The following is a 23,592-nucleotide window of genomic DNA, read 5'->3' on the forward strand; positions in this document are numbered from 1 at the left end:
ACTCTCACATCCATACATGACTAGTGGAAAAACCATAGCCTTGACTAGACAGACCTTTGTTGGCAAAGTAATGTCTCTGCTTTTGAATATATTATCTAGGTTGGTCATAAATTTTCTTCCAAGGAGAAAGCGTCTTTTAATTTCATGGCTGCAGTCACCACCTGCAGTGATTTTGGAGCCCCCAAAAATAAAGTCTGACACTGTTTCCACTGTTTCCCCATCTATTTCCCATGAAGTGATGGGACCAGATGCCATGATCTTCGTTTTCTGAATGTTGAACTTTAAGCCAACTTTTTCACTCTCTTCTTTCACTTTCATCAAGAGGCTTTTTAGCTCCTCTTCACTTTCTGCCATAAGGGTGGTGTCATTTGCATATCTGAGGTTATTGATATTTCTCCTGACAATCTTGATTCCAGCTTGTGCTTCTTCCAGCCCAGTGTTTCTCATGATGTACTCTGCATAGAAGTTAAACAAGCAGGGTGACAATATGCAGCCTTAAGGTACTCCTTTTCCTATTTGGAACCAGTCTGTTGTTCCATGTCCAGTTCTGACTGTTGCTTCCTGACCTGCATACAGATTTCTCAAGAGGCAGGTCAGGTGGTCTGGTATTCCCATCTCTTTCAGGATTTTCCACAGTTGATTGTGATCCACACAGTCAAAGGCTTTGGCATAGTCAATAAAGCAGAAATAGATGTTTTTCTGGAACTCTCTTGCTTTTTCCATGATCCAGCAGATGTTGGCAATTTGACCTCTGGTTCCTCTGCCTTTTCTAACACCAGCTTGAACATCAGGGAGTTCACGGTTCACATATTGCTGAAGCCTTGCTTGAAGAATTTTGAGCATTACTTTACAAGCGTGTGAGATGAGTGCAATTGTGCGGTAGTTTGAGCATTCTTTGGCATTGCCTTTCTTTGGAATTGGAATGAAAACTGACCTTTTCCAGTCCTGTGGCCACTGCTGAGTTTTCCACATTTGCTGGCATATTGAGTGCAGCACTTTCACAGCATCATCTTTCAGGATTTGAAACAGCTCAACTGGAATTCCATCACCTCCACTAGCTTTGTTGGTAGTGATGCTTTCTAAGGCCCACTTGACTTCACATTCCAAGATGTCTGGCTCTAGAATAGTGATCACATCATCATGATTATCTGGGTTGTGACGATCTTTTTTGTATAGTTCTTCCATGTATTCTTGCCATCTCTTCTTAATATCTTCTGCTTCTGTTAGGTCCATACCATTTCTGTCCTTTATCGAGCCCATCTTTGCATGAAGTGTTCCCTTGGTATCTCTAATTTTCTTGAAGAGATCTCTAGTCTTTCCCATTCTGTTCTTTTCCTCTATTTCTTTGCATTGATCGCTGAAGAAGGCTTTCTTGTCTCTTCTTGCTATTCTTTGGAACTCTGCATTCAGATGCTTATATCTTTCCTTTTCTCCTTTGCTTTTCACTTCTCTTTTCACAGCTGTTTGTAAGGCTTCCCCAGACAGCCATTTTGCTTTTTTGCATTTCTTTTCCATGGGGATGGTCTTGATCCCTATCTCCTGTACAATGTCACGAACCTCATTCCATAGTTCATCAAGCACTCTATCTATCAGATCTAGGCCCTTTAATCTATTTCTCACTTGCACTGTATAATCATAAGGGATTTGATTTAGGTCATACCTGTAGTGGTTTTCCCTACTTTCTTCAATTTGAGTCTGAATTTGGTAATAAGGAGTTCATGATCTGAGCCACAGTCAGCTCCTGGTCTTGTTTTTTGACTGTATACAGCTTCTCCATCTTTGGCTGCAAAGAATATAATCAATCTGATTGCTTTACAATATTGTAGTGGTTTTTGCCATACATTAACATGAATCAGCCATGGGTTTACATGTGTTCCCCATCCTGAACCCCCCTCCCACCTCCCTCCCCATCCCATCCCTCTGGGTCATCCCTGGCACCAGCCCTGAGCACCCTGTCTCATGCATTGAACCTGGACTGGCAATCTGTTTCACATATGATATTATACATGTTTCAATGCCATTCTCCCAAATCATCCCACCCTCGCTTCTCCTACAGAGTCCAGAAGACTGTTCTATACATCTGTGTCTCTTTTGCTGTCTCACATATAGGGTTATCATTACCCTCTTTCTAAATCCCATATATACATGTTAGTATACTGTATTGCTGTTTTCCTTTCTGGCTTACTTAATTGTGTATAATAGGCTCCAGTTTCATCCACCTCATTAGAACTGATTCAAATGTGTTCTTTTTAATGGCTGAGTAATATTCCATTGTGTATATGTACCACAGCTTTCTTATCCATTCGTCTGCTGATGGACATCTAGGTTGTTTCCATGTCCTGGCTATTATAAACAGTGCTGCGATGAACATTGGGGTACACGTGTCTCTTTCAATTCTGGTTTCCTCGGTGTGTATGCCCAGCAGTGGGATTGCTGGGTCATAAGGCAGTTCTATTTCCAGTTTTTTAAGGAATCTCCACACTGTTCTCCATAGTGGCTATACTTGCTTGCATTCCCACCAACAGTGTAAGAGGCTTCCCTTTTCTCCATGTTGTTAGTAGATTTTTGGATAGCAGCCATTCTGACCAGCGTGAGATGGTACCTCATTGTGGTTTTGATTTGCATTTCTCTGACACTGAGTGATGTTGAGCATCTTTTCATGTGTTTGTTAGCCATCCGTATGTCTTCTTTGGAGAAATGTCTGTTTAGTCCTTTGGCCCATTTTTTTATTGGGTCGTTTATTTTCTGGAATTGAGCTGCAGGAGTTGCTTGTATATTTTTGAGATCAACTCTTTGTCAGTTGCTTCATTTGCTATTACTTTCTCCCATTCTGAAGGCTGTCTTTTCACTTTGCTTAAAGTTTCCTTCGTTGTGCAAAAGCTTTTAAGTTTAATTGGGTCCCATTTGTTTATTTTTGCTTTTATTTTCATTACTCTGGGAGGTGGGTCACACAGGATCTTGCTTTGATTTATGTCAGAGAGTGTTTTGCCTATGTTTTCCTCTAGTTTTATAGTTTCTGGTCTTACGTTTAGATCTTTAATCCATTTTGAGTTTATTTTTGTGTATGGTGTTAGAAAGTGTTCATTTCATCATATTACAAGTGGTTGACCAGTTTTCTCAGCACCACTTGTTAAAGAGATTGTCTTTTTTCCATTGTATATTCTTGCCTCTTTTGTCAAAGATAAGGTGTCCATAGGTGCATAGATTTATTTCTGGGCTTTCTATTTTGTTCCATTGATCTATATTTGGTCTTTGTGCCAGTACCATACTATCTTGATGACTGTAGCTTTGTAGTATAGCCTAAAGTCATAACTGCCTTAACTTTAAAACACATTTTAATATCTGCTAAAGCAAGCTGTTCTCATTACTTTTTCAGAAATTTTTTAGTATATAATTGTTTTGTAATGCTGAAAAAGATTTTATTGAAATTTTTACTGAAACTGCATTGAATATGTGTACAAGACATCAGATACTGACCTCTTCCTTTACATACATTATATCTTTCTATTCTAAAACAATATGAGCCTATTTATTTATGGTCTTTGCTAACATTTTATAATTTTATATATTTTATATTTCTCACTCCACCCTGGAGAAGTCATAAATATTACCTAAGGATCAAGAAAGGAGAAAGAAGAGAGAGGGAAAAGAGGAAATCCTTCCTTTCCTGATTACCTCTAATCAGGGTATTACGTCTAAAACAGCTCAAGTTAGAAATGGGGGAAAAAAATCACAATTAATAGGAGTTCAGAGTTTTATAGTATAGAGAACTGGCATTTTAAATACCAAAAATAACCAGAGATTCATTTTATTTCCTGATAGTGACCAAACACTTGGGGTACTCACTGAAATTTCATCAAGGGATGTGAAAGAACAAGTTGAAATGCAGATTTGAAGTGGTGATGTAAAAGGGTTGATTTCTATTTTTCTATTAAGTCCAGCTCATTCAATAAACTTTAAATTTGCCTATGCTGTGGAGAATTTTTAACTTTAACACAGTAAAATATGTCAATGATGCTTATTAAAGGTGTATTTATGTCATGTGTTAAATTCGTTCCTATCCCAGTGTCATATTCTGCGATATTTTCTTCTCAAATTTTTAAGTTTTTAACATTTATATTGTAATGCACCAAGAACTTACTTATTTTATGTATATTGTGAGAAAAACACTCTCATTTTTTTAATATGGGTAACCAAGTATCCCAGCTTTATATATTCAGTCACCCATCACTTTCCCTATGATCACTGCCACTCTGAAAAAAATTTAAGTTTCTCTATTGGGTCTATTTGTGGACTTTCTATTCTGATCCCTTGGACAACATCAAATGCCATCATGCCTTGCTGCTGCTGCTGCTGCTAAGTCACTTCAGTTGTGTCCAGCTCTGTGCGACCCCATAGACGGCAGCCCATCAGGCTCCCCTGTCTCTGGGATTCTCCAGGCAAGAACACTGGAATGGGTTGCCATTTCCTTCTCCAATGCAGGAAAGTGAAAAGTGAAAGTGAAGTTGCTCAGTCGTGTCCGACTCCTAGTGACCCCATGGACTGCAGCTTCCAGGCTCCTCCGTCTATGGGATTTTCCAGGCAAGAGTACTGGATTGGGGTGCCATTGCATTCTCTGGCCATCATGCCTAAAATATAATAGAAAATCTTACACCAGATCTATATTACATATCATGATAATGGGACAATGGACAAATGCTGATCACCTGAAACTTAAAGAATTCATCATTCTGACAAAGATACCAAGTGTCAAAAGTTAGTACCAACATGATGGAGAATGGAAAAATGTCCTGACGTAACAAGCAAAGCTTTACTATAAAGGACAAACATGTGTTTGAACAAGTATCCAAATCCTATAACCCTGATTGTTCTCATAGAGTACCTCTTTTCTTTGGGGGTATGAAAAATTAATGAAAATTTAGGAAGGTATGAAAGTAATATTAATGAACTTCAACTTGAAGGTAACTATAGTAAGAAATGGGTATAATAATGAAGATAACAAAGAAATAATTTCAAAATCCTGGTTTAAACACCTTATACTCAGGTTTTCTGGTGATAATCTCATCAGTTTTATAATAATTCTACTGCATGTACATTTTGAGAGCTTTTTGAAATTTTAGAGCATCTGAGAGACTCATATATTCAGAGAGATTCTAATTAAAGGTTTAGAAGTATTTAATTAAGTTTGCAATCAACATTTAAATGTTTTGGGAAATTTAATCTGTTTATCGCCTATGTTTGATGTATCAGTTTATACACATGCGGTGTAAATATTCAGTGGGATGTTATTAATATTAAATGAATTCTAGATTCATATGATTAATAAACTAGAAAATAAACTAGTTATAAATAATAGTGTTTATTCCTCTTTCTGTATAGACATCATTTGGAATGAAGTAATTTCACAATGATAAGTCATATCATTCCCCTCGTCTTTGTCTGCAAAATGGCTTTTTTATTTTTGACCCTTAATTAGCCTTGGAAGTTCTATAAAAATGCCCTATAGTCATTTTAATTGAAATTTCACTGAATCAATAGATTAATTTGGAATGAATTTTCTTTTTTATGAGAACATATAACATTTCTTCTGTTCCTGTTTTCAAAGGGAATTCCTCTAACATATTCTTAATTAAGATGATGGTACTTGCATTCAGTGATGCTGATGAGAAATCTATGTCAATATTATTCTCATTCATCTGCCTTTGACCGAGATACCAGACCTTTATCAGACACAATTTGCAAATATTTTCTCCTACTCTTTGGTTTGTCTTCTCACTTTCTCACTGTGCCTTTTGAAACACGTAAGTTCTTTATTGTGATGAAATGCAGTCTGTTTATTTTGTCTTTGGTTGCTTGTGCTTTAGGTGTCACACCTAAGCAAACATTGCCTAATCCAAGGTCAGAGATTTATTGTTACATTTTCTTCTAACAGTTTTATAGTTTGGTTCTTAAATGCAGGTCTTGTAATTTCTTGTACATGATATAGGTAGGGGTCCCAATTTATTCCTTTGTGTGTGGCAATCTGATTGTCCAAGCATTATGTTTTGAACAGACTATTTTCTACCCTACTGAATAGTCTTGCTACCCTTGTTGATCATCAATTAACTATATACGTATGGTTTTATTTCTGGACTTTCAATTCTATTCTATTGATATATATATATTTATCCTATGCCAGTACCATACAATCTTATGTTGCCTGCTATCAAGATAATTGTTGCTCTATATGTAATCTCTATATTTTTCTCTAACAGTACTAAAGATTTTCTTTTATCGTTGATTTTCTGCAGATTCACTGTGAAATGTCTATGTGTAGCACATAATCTGAACCCTGTTTGGTTCTGGGAGTGTCAGTTCAGTTCAGTTCAGTCGCTCAGTTGTGTCTGACTTTTTGCGACCCCATGAATTGCAGCATGCCAGGCCTCCCTGTCCATCACCAACTCTCAGAGTTCACTCAAACTCACGTCCATCGAGTCGTGATGCCATCCAGCCACCTCATCCTCTGTCGTCCCTTTCTCCTCCTGCTCCCAATCCCTCTCAGCATCAGAGTCTTTTCCAGTGAGTCAACTCTTCGCACGAGGTGGCCAAAGTACTGGAGTTTCAGCTTTAGTATCATTCTTTCCAAAGAATACCCAGGACTGATATCCTGTAGAATGGACTGGTTGGATTTCCTTGCAGTCCAAGGGACTCTCAAGAGTCTTCTCCAACACCACAGTTCAAAAGCATCAATTTTTTGGCGCTCAGCTTACTTCACAGTCCAACTCTCACAACCATACATGACTACTGGAAAAACCATAGCCTTGACTAGATGGACCTTTGTTGGCAAGGTAATGTCTCTGCTTTTGAATATGCTATCTAGGTTGGTCATAACTTTTCTTCCAAGGAGTAAGTGTCTTTTAATTTCATGGCTGCAATCACCATCTGCAGTGATTTTGGAGCCCCCCAAAATAAAGTCTGCCACTGTTTCCACTGTTTCCCCATCTATTTTCCATGAAGTGATGAGACCAGATGCCATGATCTTCATTTTCTGAATGTTGAGCTTTAAGCCAACTTTTTCACTCTCTTCTTTCACTTTCATCAAGAGGCTCTTTAGTTCTTCACTTTCTGCTGTAAGGGTGGTGTCATTTGCATATCTGAGGTGATTGATATTTCTCCCAGCAATCTTGATTCCAGCTTGTGCTTCTTCCAGCCCAGTGTTTCTCATGATGTACTCTGCACAGAAGTTAAATAAGCGGGGTGACAATATACAGCCTTGAGGTACTCCTTTTCCTATTTGGAACCAGTCTGTTGTTCCATGTCCAATTCTAACTGTTGCTTCCTGACCTGCATATAGGTTTCTTAAGAGGCAGGTCAGGTGGTCTGGTATTCCCGTCTCTTTCAGAATTGTCCACAGTTGATTGTGATCCACACAGTCAAAGGTTTTGGCATAGTCAATAAAGCAGAAATAGATGTTTTTCTGGAACTCTCTTGCTTTTTCCATGATCCAGAAGATGTTGACAATTTGACCTCTGGTTCCTCTGCCTTTTCTAAAACCAGCTTGAATACCTGGAAGCTCACAGTTCACGTATTGCTGAAGCCTGGCTTGGAGAATTTTGAGCATTACTTTACTAAGATGTGAGATGAGTGCAACTGTACGGTAGTTTGAGCATTCTTTGGCATTGCTTTTCTTTGGAATTGGAATGAAAACTGACCTTTTCCAGTCCTGTGGCCACTGCTGAGTTTTCCAAATTTGCTGGCATATTGAGTGTAGCACTTTCACAGCATCATCTTCCAGGATTTGAAATAGCTCCACTGGAATTCCATCACCTCCACTAGCTTTGTTGGTAGTGATGCTTTCTAAGGCCCACTTGACTTCACATTCCAGGATGTCTGGCTCTAGGTGAGTGATCATACCATCGTGATTATCTGGGTTGTGAAGATCTTTTTTGTACAGTTCTTCTGTGTATTCTTGCCATCTCTTCTTAATATCTTCTGCTTCTGTTAGGTCCATACCATTTCTGTCCTTTATCGAGTCCATCTTTGCATGAAATGTTCCCTTGGTTTCTCTAATTTTCTTGAAGAGATCTCTAGTTCCCATTCTGTTGTTTTCCTCTATTTCTTTGCATTGATTGCTGAGGAAGGGTTTCTTATCTCTTCTTGCTATTCTTTGGAACTCTGCATTCAGATGCTTATATATTTCCTTTTCACTTCTCTTCTTTTCACAGCTATTTGTAAGGCCTCCCCAGACAGCCAGTTTGCTTTTTTGCATTTCTTTTCCATGGGGATGGTCTTGATCCCTGTCTCCTGTACAATGTCATGAACTTCCATCCATAGTTCATCAGGCACCTTATCTATCAGATCTACTCCCTTAAATCTATTTCTCACTTCCACTGTATAATCATAGTGAAAGTGAAAGTGAAGTTGCTCAGTTGTGCCCAACTCTTTGTGACCCCATGGATAGTAGCCTGTACCAAGCTCCTCCATCCATGGGATTTTCCAGGCAAGAGTACTAGAGTGGGTTGCCACTTCCTTCTCCAGGGACTCTTCCCAACCCAGGGATCAAACCCAGGTCTCTCACCTTGTAGACAGATGCTTTACTATCTCAGCCACCAGAGAAGTCTGTATAATCATAAGGGATTTGATTTAGGTCATACCTGAATGGTCTAGTGGTTTCCCCTACTTTCTTCAATTTAAGTCTGAATTTGGCAATGAGGAGTTCATGATCTTCAGTGTACTTCAGTCTAAAGGCTTATATTTATTTGATTCTGAAATTTCCCATTTTTTATCTCCTCTGATATTTATCTTTCATTTCCTCCATTAGATTCTTTGGGACATTTATAAAATAAATATCCTTCAAGCCCCTTAACTGTCATTACAGAATGTATATATTAAATTCTTTATCCTTTTTCATTGTGTCCACTGTCCAAACCAGTCTTGTTGACCCCACTTAACCACAAGAGTGTTGAAAATGTGGGGGAACAGGTGAAATTTTGGGAGAGCACTGCTGCCTCTGTCATGGCCCCAGTACATGTTTGTACTCTGACCAGCCTACTTCTCTTTTCAGCATCATCATATCAACCTTCACTTCTTAGGCTCCCAGCCCTGATAACTCCTTTAGGCTATCCCCAATCCTGCCCTGCATGTCAACTCTTGTGTGACCTTCACAGACCAAGGCCCTGAGTTGATTAATTGATTGCCTGGGCTTCATTTCACTACTCCTGCTTTTCCAGATCTCCTTTTTCTTCAGAGTTCTGGGCAACCTTTCTCCCCCGTTTTGCTTGAAAGCATCAGTGCCCTAAGACCTACTGGTGTCTGAGACTGGCTTGAGCATTTCTGCCACCCAGAAATGGGGCTAAGTCTGCCTCAAAACTCAATAGTTTTCCGAAAGGGGATATGAAGCCCTTGAATTCCTGTCTACAGCCTCTAAGCCATATTGTGGCTCCAGTGAAAAGAACACTGGATTTAAATTCAGAACTTTCATCCTGGCTTTGAATTTAGCCATCACCATAATAAGTGAATGAGATGGTTGGATGGCATCACCGACTCGATGGACATGAGTTTGGATATGCTCTGGCAGTTGGTGATGGACAGGGAGGCCTGGAGTGCTGTAGTTCATGGGGGCGCAGAGTTGGACATGACTGAGCAACTGAACTGAACTGAACTAAATGATTATTATAATTAACATCTATCATTTACTAATTGCCTGAGGTATGCTTACTTTTCTTCTAAGCACCTTACACATATTCTTTACAAAGATGCTACATAGTAGTATCATTTTTCCTCTTTAACAAATAAGATATAACTCACATAAACAAAGTTCCTTGGGGTCCTCAGTGATTTTTAAGAGTCTGAAGGAGTTCTAAGACAAAAACAAAAACCACTATCCTAGAGTAATCCTACTTTCCAGTGATAAATATCTTAGTGATATCTATGTATCTCCCTTTTTCCCCTAAGCAAACAAAAAAGCAAAAGCATATTTGCACACATAAACATATACGTGTATCTTTTTCTTACAAATAAAAATATGGTATCAGTTCAGTTCAGTTCATTTCAGTCGCTCAGTCGTGTCCAACTCTGAGACCCCATGGACTGAAGCACATCAGGCCTCCCTGTCCATCACCAACTCCCGGAGTTTACTCAGACTCATGCCCATTGAGTTAGTGCAGATGATTTTAAATGTTATGTTTATTTTATGTTTCTAGCTATATATGTTTGGTGTGTTTTATATCAATTCTCTGGAAGCTCAGAATCCTGTATGAGAGAAGACATGTAAGAATCACAGGGAAGAGGAAAAGTGGGGCCAGATACAGAAAAGTCAGTCAAAGTTAAGGTTCCCCTAAAAGGTGATGTCTTGATACTGTTTTTTTATGACTTATATCCTTAAAAGAATATGCATATACAAATACCTAAATACTTTTTATCTGGCTATTCTATGATCTAACATTATTAAATGTTTACCCACTTATTCTTCCAAAATTGATTTTCATGAGAGATATATATTTAGTGTGTGTTGGATTTAAATTACTGGCTTCTTAAATTATAATCCAACTATCAATCTGTCATTAAATAAGGGCTCTTTTTTCAGGTTTTTATGATACTGATTGATTATATGGTTTTTAGAGTTCTACTCTGTTCCAATGATCTCTTGCATTTTATGGCAGAATTGGAAGTCAAGCCTATTTAATCTCTCCACTTATTTTTATTATTAATATATTAAAATATTACTGATTTCTTTTGTCTTGAAACTGGCATATTCTCCATATTAATATTAAAGTTTTTACCAATTATTAAAAATGTTCTAAATATGCAGTTACTATCTACAGATAATAAAATATTACTCCATTTTTTCCAGTATTTACTGTGCTTTACTAAGGGAGTAAGAGAATGTAACATCACTAGCCAGACATCATATCCACAAGAGTGAGCTTTGGTGCCACTGATGATGACAAAGCACTTTCATTAACAATAGAAGCTACACAGATACATGCAATCAGCAGACCTAAGAGACTTAATGCACATATGTGAGATGCTCATGTAGACTTCCAGAAACAATAAAAGGAGAATTTACAGTGTGGGAAATATGTAGTAGTTGTTAAAGACCAGAGCCCCCAAATCTAGTTTATTCCTAGATCCTGTTCATTACTGCTGACATACTCCCTTGGCCTTTGTGACCAGAGAAATATGAAGTAGGCAACATCAACTAGGAAAGTATATAAGAACTGAACCATTTAAATGAAAGCTAAAAAATGAAGAACTATAAAAATTACTGGAAATAGCAAAGAAGGAGGCAAAAAAATGTCAATAACTCAAAAGATAAATTTAAACCTCAAATCTCAATCCTAGAGAAATGGCTTAAAGAACAGCTAACAGGTCTAGACATTAACTTAGAAAACAACTGCAAAGATTTAGTGTTCCCAGACTTTAGAATTTCATCAACTGTTTTTTTCCTCCTTTTTAAAATTTTGATGACCAATATAGTGTTGTCATCTTTCTAGAAAGCCAAGTAAGAATGCTAAAAAACCCACACATTATCATTTCTTCATAAATGAAAAAACATTTTGTAACCAAAACTTAGGCACACCATAGGCTATGAATAGTTTTGTAAATTGAAAACACACATCTTTATTAGGAACTAATTGTAATGTTCTAATATTTCTATATTAGCCAGAGATAAATGCAAATTTCATCAAGGACTGATAATGGCCCACTGAATAGTATAAAGATACCACACTAGGGAGACATTAAAAATATTTTACAACTGTAATGGAATGGATACTAACCAATGAGAATGGATGTCACCACTAGAATGGACATTAACCACACACAGCCAGCTAAAAATAAAACCTGAGATATATCACACATTTAATCTAATCTGTGTACAACTGCGTGCCAAACAAGATGTGAGGAAAAATTAAATAAATCACAATTATGAAAGTAAGACACTAACCTAATATGATTTTCTCGAATTGATAAAAAAATTTGTGTCCTCGAGTCTAACAGATTTAACATTTCTTTCATCATTAACATAAAGAAAGGTAGAGAGTCACCAATTCATTACTTAATTTTTCAGCTTACAAATTCAAAGAATTTGAAGTACATGCACCCAGGATGAAAGGAGACCTAACATTCAAAGGTGAGAAGAAGAAAAAATCTTTACTTTTGTAACTTAAAGATTAGAGGGTGTTCCTGCCTAGCTCAGTTGTTAAAGAACCTGCCTGCAATGCTGGAAATCTGGGTTAAATTCCTGGGTCAGGAAGATACTCTGGAGAAGGAAATGGCAACCCACTCCAGTGGGTTCTGAGTCTCTTGAGAAATTTGTATGCAGGTGAGGAAACAACAGTTAGAACTGGACATGGACTGGTTCCAAATAGGAAAAGGAGTACGTCAAGGCTGGATATTGTCACCCCGCTTATTTAACTTCTATGCAGAGTACATCATGAGAAACGCTGGGCTGGAAGAAGCACAAGCTGGAATCAAGATTGCCGGGAGAAATATCAGTAACCTCAGATATGCAGATGACACCACCCTATGGCAGAAAGTGAAGAACTAAAGAGCCTGTTGATGAAAGTGAAAGAGAAGAGTGAAAAAGTTGGCTTAAAGCTCAACATTCAGAAAACTAAGATCATGGCATCTGGTCCCGTCACTTCATAGCAAATAGATGGGGAAACAGTGGAAACAGTGGCAGACTTTAGTTTTGGGGGGTGCTAAAATCACTGCAGATGGTGACTGCAGCCATGAAATTAAAAGACGCTTACTCCTTGGAAGAAAAGTTATGACTAGCCTAGACAGCTTATTAAAAAGCAGAGATATTACTTTGCCAACAAAGGTCCATCTAGTCAAGGCTATCACTTTTCTAGTGGTCATGTATGGATGTGAGAGTTGGACTGTAAAGAAAGCTGAGCACAGAAGAATTGATGCTTTTGAACTGTGGTGCTGGAGAAGACTCTTGAGAGTCCCTTGGACTGCAAGGAGATCCAACCAGTCCATCCTCAAGGAAATCAGTCCTGAATATTCATTGGAAGGACTGATGATGAAGCTGAAACTCCAATACTTTGGCCATCTGATGTGAAGAACTTGACTCATTGGAAAAGACACTGATGCTGGGAAAGATTGAAAGTGGGAGGAGAAGGGGACGACAGAGGATGAGATGGTTGGATAGCATCACTGACTCAATGGACATGAGTCTGAGTAAGCTCTGGGAGCTGGTGATGGACAGGGAAGCCTGGCATGCTGCAGTCTATGGGGGCACAGAATCGGACATGACTGAGCAACTGAACTGAAACTGAAAGATTAGAGGACTGAAGAGACTGGGTAAAAAAACTTAGAGAATACTTATGGGGTATGTTTTTTCACCAAAGATCAATTATCTTGTTAAGCTGCTTTTCTCTTTTAAGGAAGAAAGAAAACAATTCCCAAATCACAACAGCAGAAAATTCCCTGCCTCTGAAGAATACAATTTATTGAGCTGGTTTTACACAGATGCATACGCTGAAAGAACAAGTGGCCAACTATGGAGAACAGTGTGGAGATTCCTTAAAAAATTGCAAATAGAACTACCTTATGACCCAGCAATCCCACTTCTGGGCATACACACCGAGGAAACCAGAATGGAAAGAGACACATGTACCCCAATGTTCATCGCAGCACTGTTTATAATAGCCAGGAAATGGAAACAACCTAGATGTCCATCAGCAGATGAATGGATAAGAAAGCTGTGGTACATATACACAATGGAGTATTACTCAGCCGTTAAAAAGAATTCATTTGAATCAGTTCTGATGAGATGGATGAAACTGGAGCCGATTATACAGAGTGAAGTAAGCCAGAAAGAAAAACACCAATACAGTATACTAACACATATATATGGAATTTAGGAAGATGGCAATGACGACCCTGTATGCAAGACAGGGAAAGAGACACAGATGTGTATAACGGACTTTTGGACTCAGAGGGAGAGGGAGAGGGTGGGATGATTTGGGAGAATGACATTCTAACATGTATACTATCATGTGAATTGAATCGCCAGTCTATGTCTGACGCAGGATGCAGCATGCTTGGGGCTGGTGCATGGGGATGACCCAGAAAGATGTTATGGGGAGGGAGGTGGGAGGGGGGTTCATGTTTGGGAATGCATGTAAGAATTAAAGATTTTAAAATTTAAAAAATAAAAAACTAAAAAAAAAAAATTAAAAAAAAATAAAAATATAAAAAAATAAAATTAGAGAAATTCCTGAAAAAAAAAAATAAAGAGGAAGCTCAGGTTAGGCTTTCCTGAGAAGCACCACTCTAAGAAAAAAAAAAAAGAAAAGAAAAAAAAAAAAAAAGAACAAGTGGCCAACATGTAAACATGGTTGGTCTAACGAGAGACAACTGCGCAGTATAAAATACAGTTTGCTAACTATAGGGCCTTAGAAATGGAGCCATACACGGTTTTAAGATTATTGAGAAATTACAAGAAAGGCTGGGTACAGGTGGATATCAGTACAGTTAAGGAAAAAGGGCTAAACAGTAAAACAAAAGAAAACTCTAGTTCTCCAGAAGGCCATGTAATGTTCACAGAAAACTGGGGACTGGGTGGATATTTCATCTACTCCACTGCCCCCACACATGCGTAGCCCATCTTACCACCCATTATCAATATCTTCCAACAAAGTGGTCCATCTGTTACAACTGATGAACCTACACTGATACATCATAATCATCCAAAGTCCATACTTCACCTTATAATCCATTCTTGCTGTTTGTATCCTATAGGTTGGGCCAAATGTATAATAACATGGATCCGTCTTTACAGGGTCATACAGAGTATTTTCACTCCTGTAAAAATATACTATGCTCTGCCTTTTCGGAGAAGGCAGTGGCACCCCACTCCAGTACTCTTGCCTGGAAAATCCCATGGACGGAGGAGCATGGTAGGCTGCAATCCATGGGGTCGCGAAGAGTTGGACATGGCTGAGCGACTTCACTTTGACTTTTCACTTTTATGCACTGGAGAAGGAAATGGCAACCCACTCCAGTATTCTTGCCTAGAGAATCCCAGGGATGGGGGAGTCTGGTGGGCTGCCGTCAATGGGGTCGCACAGAGTCGGACACGACTGAAGTGACTTAGCAGCAGCAGCAACATCTGCCTTTTCATTCCCTTCAACCCTTGCCAACCACTGATCTTTTTTTTTTTTACTATGTAGTTCAGAAGTAGATGTTTTATATATTTTTCCTATTTTTATTTTTTATTTTTATTTTTTTAGTATTTTTTTACTTTTTTACTGTCTTCATACTTTTGCTTCTTTTGAACATTATATAGTTGGAGTCAAACAGTATGTAGCCTTTTTAGACAGGTTTCTTTTGATTAGTAGTACACATTTAAGGTTCCTCCATGGCCTCTTATGGTTTGATAGCTCATTTCTTCTCATTAATCAGATTGCTTGCTTTCTTATTGAATTTCAAGAGTTCTTTGTAACTTTGGGTAACAGTCCTTTATCACGTGTCTTTTGCAAATCCTTACTCCCAACCGGTGGTCTGTCTTCACATTCTCTTGATATTGTCTTTTGCAGAGCAGAAACTTTCAATTTTACTCAAGTCCAGCTTATCAATTATTCATTTCATGAATTCTGCATTTGTTGTTATATCTAAAAAGTCATCTTGACACCCAAGATCATGTAAGTTTGCTCCAAGGCTATCTTCTAGTTTTACAGCTTTGTGCTTTACTTTTAGGTCTGTAATTCATTTTCGGTAAATGTTTGTGAAGGGTATATGCAAATATGTTTCAACTATTTATAAAGAGACAACCAAAATTAAATAAAGGTAGTTAGGTTTGAAGCTTTGATTATATTTTTTTCAAAATTGATTAGCTCCCTGTGGAAAAGACTAAAGAAATTTTTATGCATTTATCCTTTGATTGAGTAATCCTAGTTGTAGAATTTACCCCCCAGATACACCTCCACAAATATTATACAACATATACACAAGATTATTTATTAAAGCATTTTATAATAGTAAAATTATTGAAATATGAATGAAAGCAAATTACTGTTAGGAGGAGCATGGTTAAATGAACTAAATCCACCTAATGGAATACTATGCAGTTATAAAAGTAATTAGAAAGATTTCTATGAGTAATGGAGTTACTATAAGCAATTTCTAAAATCAAATAATTTCCATCTTAGTTTCCATAATTATGTAGGGAAAAAAGTGCAAAAGAATGTACATGGAGAATTTTTCTTTTTATATAAGAAAGAAGGTGGAATAAGAACATAAATATATGCCTACTTTTGTAAAAAGAAACATAGGGAGGATAAATCATAAACTAACGACAGTGATTATTTAAATTGAGTGGTTTTTTCATAGATTACGTGGTATGTGGGAAGAGAGTGGAGGAGATAAAGTTAGGAGCTATTATTTAAGTATATCCTTATTTAAATAGACCTTTTCATATAATTTACCAATATCTAAGAATATATTTTCATATAGTATTCTGAATAATGTGAATGCTTTATATATTCAAAAAATAAAATTAAATAATAGCTATCTAAAAAGATAGCATCTATAATCGATTATAAAGTTAGAGAAATAAATCTAACTATATTAAGTTGATGACATAACATGGGGAAATAAGATTTTTTCAAATGACTTTTGATATTGAACTGTGGCTTTATATCTCTAGTAACATCTATTCTGAGGTAAAAATGAACTGAAAAGAAATGAGCTATTTATGATGTGAAGAGCTGACACTTGGAAAAGACACTCATGCTGGGAAAAACGGAAGGCAGGAGAAGGGGACAACAGAGGATGATGAGATGGCTGGATGGCATCATTGACTCAATGGACATGAGTTTGAGCAAGCTCCAGGAAATAGTAAAGGACAAGGAAGCCTGACATTCTGCAGTTCATGGGGTCACAAAGAGTCATATATGACTGAAAAACTAAACAACAATTTTTAGTAGTAATATTAGTATTGTAATTCTGAGGCAATTTTATGTATCATGTGGAATAAAGGGAATATGGAGATATCAAGATTTCCATTTTAAGAAAAAAAGGAAACAAAAAATATTATATAAACAAATATAATAAGCTGCTTAAGATGTTAAATCTTAATGGGAAATAGTAGGAATTACTCCTTGGAAGAAAAGTTATGACCAACTTAGATAGCATATTCAAAAGCAGAGACATTACTTTGCCAACAAAGGTCCATCTAGTCAAGGCTATGGTTTTTCCAGTGGTCATGTATGGATGTGAGAGTTGGACTGTGAAGAAAGCTGAGCGCTGAAGAATTGATGCTTTTGAACTGTGGTGTTGGAGAAGACTCTTGAGAGTCCCTTGGACTGCAAGGAGATCCAACCAGTCCATTCTGAAGGAGATCAGTCCTGGGATTTCTTTGGAGGGAGTGATGCTAAAGCTGAAACTCCAATACTTTGGCCACCTCATGCGAAGAGTTGACTCATTGGGAAAGACTCTGATGTTGGGAGGGATTGGGGGCAGAAGGAAAAGGGGAAGACAGAGGATGAGATGGTTGGATGGCATCACGACTTGATGGACGCGAGTCTGAGTGAACTCTAGGAGTTGGTGATGGACAGGGAGGCCTGGCGTGCTGCGATTCATGCGGTCGCAGAGTCGGACACGACTGAGCGACTGAACTGAACTGAATAATTTTACATATATGCTTTCTATGTCATTTGGGGTCAGGTGAATATGAACTGGATATTGGATGATCTTATGGATTACTGTAATTTTTTAAATGAAAATGATACTTTACTTACATAGTAGGATTTACCAGTGCCCAGGTGGCATCAGGTAAAGAACCCGCCTGCCAATGCAGGAGATGCAAGAGACGTGGGTTTGATCCCTGGGTCAGAAAGATCCCCTGGAGTAGTAAACGGCAATCCACTCCAGTATTTTTGCCTGGAGGGTTATGGTCCACAGGGGTCACAAAGAGTTGGTTATGACTGAAGTGACTTAGCAAAGCACAGTAGGATATATTATTCTGTAGGTACTTTAGGCTATGTATTTTGGATAGCTCATGGTATCTGCAACTTACTTCCAAGGATGAGTAAAAGTAAATCATTATTTTTTTATATTCAAATTGCCCAAAATTTAGCCAGAGAGACCACAAAGAGAGCAGAAACCTCATAAAACTGATTTATGAAGATATAAAGAAATTTGAATAGCTTTATAACAAGTAAGCAAATTGATCTGTAATTTGAAAAGTTTCCAAAGACAAAAATCTAGCCCAAATGTCTTAATGAATTAATTCTATCCAAATTTAAAGAAGTAACACCAACATAGTAGAAACTTTTCCAGAGAATAAAAAAAAAGAGGTAACATTTCCCCATATGTTTGATAAGGCCAGAATAAATTTTACTCCAAAATTTGACAAGGATGATTTAAGAAAATTATAAGCCAATGTCATTCATGAACATAAATGCAAAATTCCAAACAAGATGACCCAGTGAGAGGTTCCGTTTCCAGTGGTGGTAGAATAGGCTGTATCAGACAAATCTCCTTCTAATGATGCTTATAAACTCTGGACACAAGAGTGACCAAATGCAGGCAGATATATTTTCTTTTGATATGAGGCAAAAGAAGAAGGGGGAGGCAGAGGATGAGATGATTAGTTAGCATCACGGACTAAATGGACATGAATCTGAGCAAATTCCAGGAGATAGTGAAGGAAAGGGAAGCCTGGTGTGCTGCAGTCCATGGGGTCGCAAAGAGTTGGACAGGATTTAGAGACTGAACAACAGCAACATGAGCCTCACAAGAAGGGAAACACTGTCTTGACTTACATTTACTGACTTCTCACCTAAAAGCTCCCCTAATTCAGTGTTGGAAATAGAGCTCCAGCAGAGAGCAGCAGGCTCCCTGGGCCGAGGACTCAGAGTCAGAGTCTGGGGTTGTTGGGAGTGACTGGAAATTAATGAGGAGAGATCCTAGCAAAGAGGTAGCCAAAAGGAAGAGGTCTCAAGATTTGTGTAAAACTCCTCAAATTCTTTTCTGGCTCCTCAGCTATGCAGGCATAAGGCAACAGTCCAAGAAACCCAGCAGAAAGCAGAACAGGGTAGGCTAAAAGAGCTAAGAAGATATTTCAGCATCTTCTTGGGAGGCAAAGTTTGGACTTTAAGCCATGACAAGTTAGAGGAACTTGGTAAACATTTTGGGTTTTCCATTAAAATTCCAAAAGAGTCACCTTACTATAAAGAAGAGAAGAAAACACAGAGAGAGAGAGAGGGAGAGAACGAGAGAGAGAGAGAGAGAGAAAGCAAACGGGGCAAAAAGCTATTAACTGGGAAATCTGAGTTAAGGGTAGATGGGTGTTAATTGTACTATTCTTTCAACTTTTATGTTTGAAGTTTTTCAAACAGAGTTGGGAGCAAGCATGAATTAGGACTTTAATGGCAGACTGTCTAAATGCATTGAGTTTTCTTCTCTTCTATGCCTCTCGCCTAATTACAGAAGGGAGATAAAATTCACAAGGAGAAAGAAAAAATGATTGGAAGTAACAAGCAATACAATTTAGGGGGTTGGAAAACAAATGTAACTGATTCTGCTAATTGGAAAAGAAAACTGCAACCAAATCCAGAAATGGGGGGAGTCCCATAAGAAAACTGACTCATACCCTCAAACTCCAAAAAGGCTCTAAAACTGTGTATTCTTTAGTAATGTAGCATATGGCCTTGAAAAGAAAAAAAAAATACACAAAAGAAGCAATAAGTGTCCATATTCTCTCTTTGACCGTCTACGGTTGATGGCTTGGCCTTTTACCTCCGCAGAAGATTGAAAGTTAATCACGTGAAGATAAACTAGAGGGATTTGATATGAGGACACCAAGCTCACATAATAACTGGTGCACTACAATGGAACAAACAGTAAGACCCTCCCAATCATTTTTGACTTCTCAACTTCCAGGTTTGCGACAGACCAAATCAGGCCCCTTTCCCACATTCTCAAAGGAGACTAGGGGTTCATTTACGAGGAAAGCACCTGACCAAGATAAAACATCTGGATACTGACATTTTGTGTTCTTCCAATGAAATAGATTTGCACTTCTCGGTTCATCCAATTGAAAATGCCAGTGAACTACAATAGTCCTATGCCGTCTTTAAATATGAATAGATAGCCAATGACTGTCAGACACTTTAAAAATCTTCTAACAGGAATGACACAAACCAAAGGAAAAAACAGAATGCAAGAGGAAACAAAGACAATGCCGAGACCAAAATGTATATTTGTTAAATGATAATTAATATATTCAAAGATCTGAAAGAATATATTATATTCATAAAACAAGAATAGAGGGTATACAAACTCTCTAAATTCTCTTTTGTTTAGTAAACAAAAAAGGGTGCCCCTCCCAATCTGATTAATAATAGTTCTAGAAACAAAAAGAGAGAAAATGGAGGAAATAAATTATCAAGGAATTAATTCAAGAACATTTCCATGAACTAAAAGACATGAATGTCTGTGTCAAAAGGCCTACCAAGTACACAGGACAGTAGCTGAAAGAAGTCTCAAGCAAAAAACATCGCTATAAAATTTCAGGATATTGACAAGAAAGAGAAGACACTAAAACCTTTTTAATGAAAAAAGAGGTCACACACAAAGTATCGTGTATTAGAATGGCATGAGATTTTGAGCAGCTGATGGCACATGTATGAGACAAGTTCAATAAGATAATGCTTAAGATTCACTCACAAGTAGAGTTTCTGAGCCATGTACTATCCAGCCAAGGGTTTCACATAAAATAGAAAAGTTGTCTGTAGTCTAGATTAGAAACACTCCTTTTTGATAATGGACATTCAGTGTTTTTAGAGCTCGTTAGCATGACCTAGTGACTCATGCCCTATTTTTCTCTTTCAACAGTCTTATTTGCTTTCTCAAAAGTGAAGACGAGGACTTCTTGTTAAAAGTGGTTCTTTAACCATAGCTTTTGCCTTTCATCCTTCCTAAAACCCTACTACAATGACAGTGCAGAACAAAAAAGCTTTGAATCCCCATACCTTTTTCTTAAGCCTTTCTTCCTCTAATTGTCTTTAATGTTTCTGATCTCTAGTACTCCTAAATCCGTTTTACAACTGTATCTATTTTAAAATAGGTTCTCTCACCCCTTTCCTTCTCCCCTCCCTCCTTCTCACTCTCTTCTTTCCTCTCTAGCTTTTCCAGCTATTTTTGTTTCTAGCTTTCAGATTTGATCTTCATTATTATAGAATCTATAATATCTTTAATTTCTTAAACATGTAAAATCACTGTTTTCCAAAATTCTTATCTGGAGTAAAATTTCACACATAAAATTGTACATCTATAATTATACATGCAATATTGATTTGTCTGTGACCAAAGTTTATACAGATTCAGGTTTTTTCCCTTATTCATACCAACTATTTATCTAAGAATATTCTCCTTCCTCTTTCTCTCGGTTCTACCTTTCAATCTGGGATAGCAGATACTACTCTGTCAATTAGTCAGCTGGCTGAGTTGGTTGGGAAAGAATAGGAACTATAATTGCGGACAGTTTATTGGAAATCAATGTTTTTTGTTCTGGTCTCCGTTTAAAAAAAAAAAAGCAAACAAAAGAGCTTAAGCCCAGTCCTGTTTGCATATCCTCTTTTCACAGTGCCGCTACAACACAACGGTTTAGGTGGTTGATGAGATAAAATTCTGAGTTATAGAACTTTTAACTATGTATAAAAAGGCTTGAAGAAGTTTGTTTGGCCATAAAAATGCTTTTCAAAAACTCAATGGATTCAAGGGTAATCCCTTGAATTAATTAAATGGATTAAAACTCAAGGGATTAATACTTGGCACTGTGCCAATTTTCCTCTTCAATCCTAATGTTTTCTGGAGCTGTCTATGCATAACAATTACAGAAGTCTGTTCCTTGTGACATGAAAAAAATAGAGGCTTTTAGTTTATTTCAACAATTATTTTTACTGACTGCCAGATGTTAGGAAAGTCATCCAGCTACAAAATACTTGTTCATTCATTCACTCAGCAACATGTATTATTCACCTACTTGGTGGCAGGCACCAAGGTGGTGTGGGTACACACGTACGAGTGAAACAACATCACTGTCTCCCTGAATTTAGGGTCTTTGGGGACAGATAAGCATGTAAACTAGTAACTGCAGTATGATATTGCAAATGCTGTAACATGTATGGATAGGATCCTAAGGGAGTAATGAGGAAGGTCCACTTAAACTTGACTAGGAAAGCAAGAGACAGCCTTATGGAACAGGTGACACTGAGGTGAGTTTTCAAAGGTAATGTAAGAGTTTACTGAGTTGACAAGGCCATGCAAGAGAGAAGAACATCTTGAGCAAAGTCTTGAATTTAAGAAAGATCACATAAAGGAAAAAGATCATGTATAATCTGGTTTGCCTACAATTCACAAGCATGTTGAGGTGAGGAGGGAAATGAGAGTGGAAGATACTCATGGCAAAGATCTTAATGGATTTTATACATCAAGATGACAAGTTTGGAATTTTTCTTACAAATCATGAGCATGCAAAAAGGATTTTTTAAAAATGAAAGATGAGATCCTTTAATCTGTTCTAAAATAGCTTAAAACTATTTATTCATGAAACAGGTCAAATCAAATTCTTGCTCTTCATTCTATTAATGTTCAGATTTGTTTGATTAATTGATCATTTATCCGATATGGATATGATCCACATTACTGACAATGTGTATACTAACAAAGACATTCTCCATGACCAAATTCTGATTAAGTTCCTAGCCCTCTTTTTAGACTGATCTCAACCTTGGACCCCACAGTAGAGGGCAGGGCATCTTCAGAGCCTCTTTTTAGCTGCTGCTGCTGCTGCTCAGTCGCTTCAGTCATGTCTGACTCTGTGAGACCCCACAGACGGCAGCCCACCAGGCTCCTCTGTTCACAGGATTCTCTAGGCAAGAATACTGGAGTGGGTTGCCATTTCCTTCTCCTTTTTAGCTAGAATACTGCTAAGTCAGTTTAGAGAGAATCACTTAACTCTGATTTCTGAACAGTCTGTCCTGCCTTCAATAAGAATCCTGTCAAGTAGGGTTAGCAACAATCCCCTTACCTTTGATGTCTCAACTTATTTTCCACCCCCTGACCTTGTTTGGCTCAGTGACTATAAATCCCCAGCTGTCTTTGTTGTGTTCAGAATTGAGTGCAATTCAATAATGAGGTCTCTTTTCAGTCTATTGAAATAGCTTCTGAACAAAATCTGTTTCTACCACTCTAACTACTGTCCAGCTCTGTTTCTCTTTGACAGTCACACACAAGACTTTTGTTTGCTGTGCAAAAAAAAAAAAAAAAGAACCAGCACCACTTTATTTTTGACTTGGACCACTGATTGTGCCAGCTACTTTTGGATCAACATATATGGTTAATCTCTCTACTTAAAATTATTTCTCCTTACGGGCATAAGGCATATTGATGAGTGGACAAGTATCTTCACATACTGTAAAGCAAGACTTCCACGATGGTCATGCAACGGAGGCTTAAAGGGGAGAAAGCGACAAGGTATTTCACTAGTCTACATTTAGTCTAGTCTGTTTGAATAGAATATAATAATAATAATCTGGGCTAAGGCAGAGATAGTGGGAATTGAGATAAGGTGACAGATTTGACTTATTAACA

Source organism: Ovis canadensis, chromosome 15 (assembly GCF_042477335.2).
Source record: "Ovis canadensis isolate MfBH-ARS-UI-01 breed Bighorn chromosome 15, ARS-UI_OviCan_v2, whole genome shotgun sequence".
In the NCBI taxonomy this organism is placed as follows: Eukaryota; Metazoa; Chordata; class Mammalia; order Artiodactyla; family Bovidae; genus Ovis; species Ovis canadensis.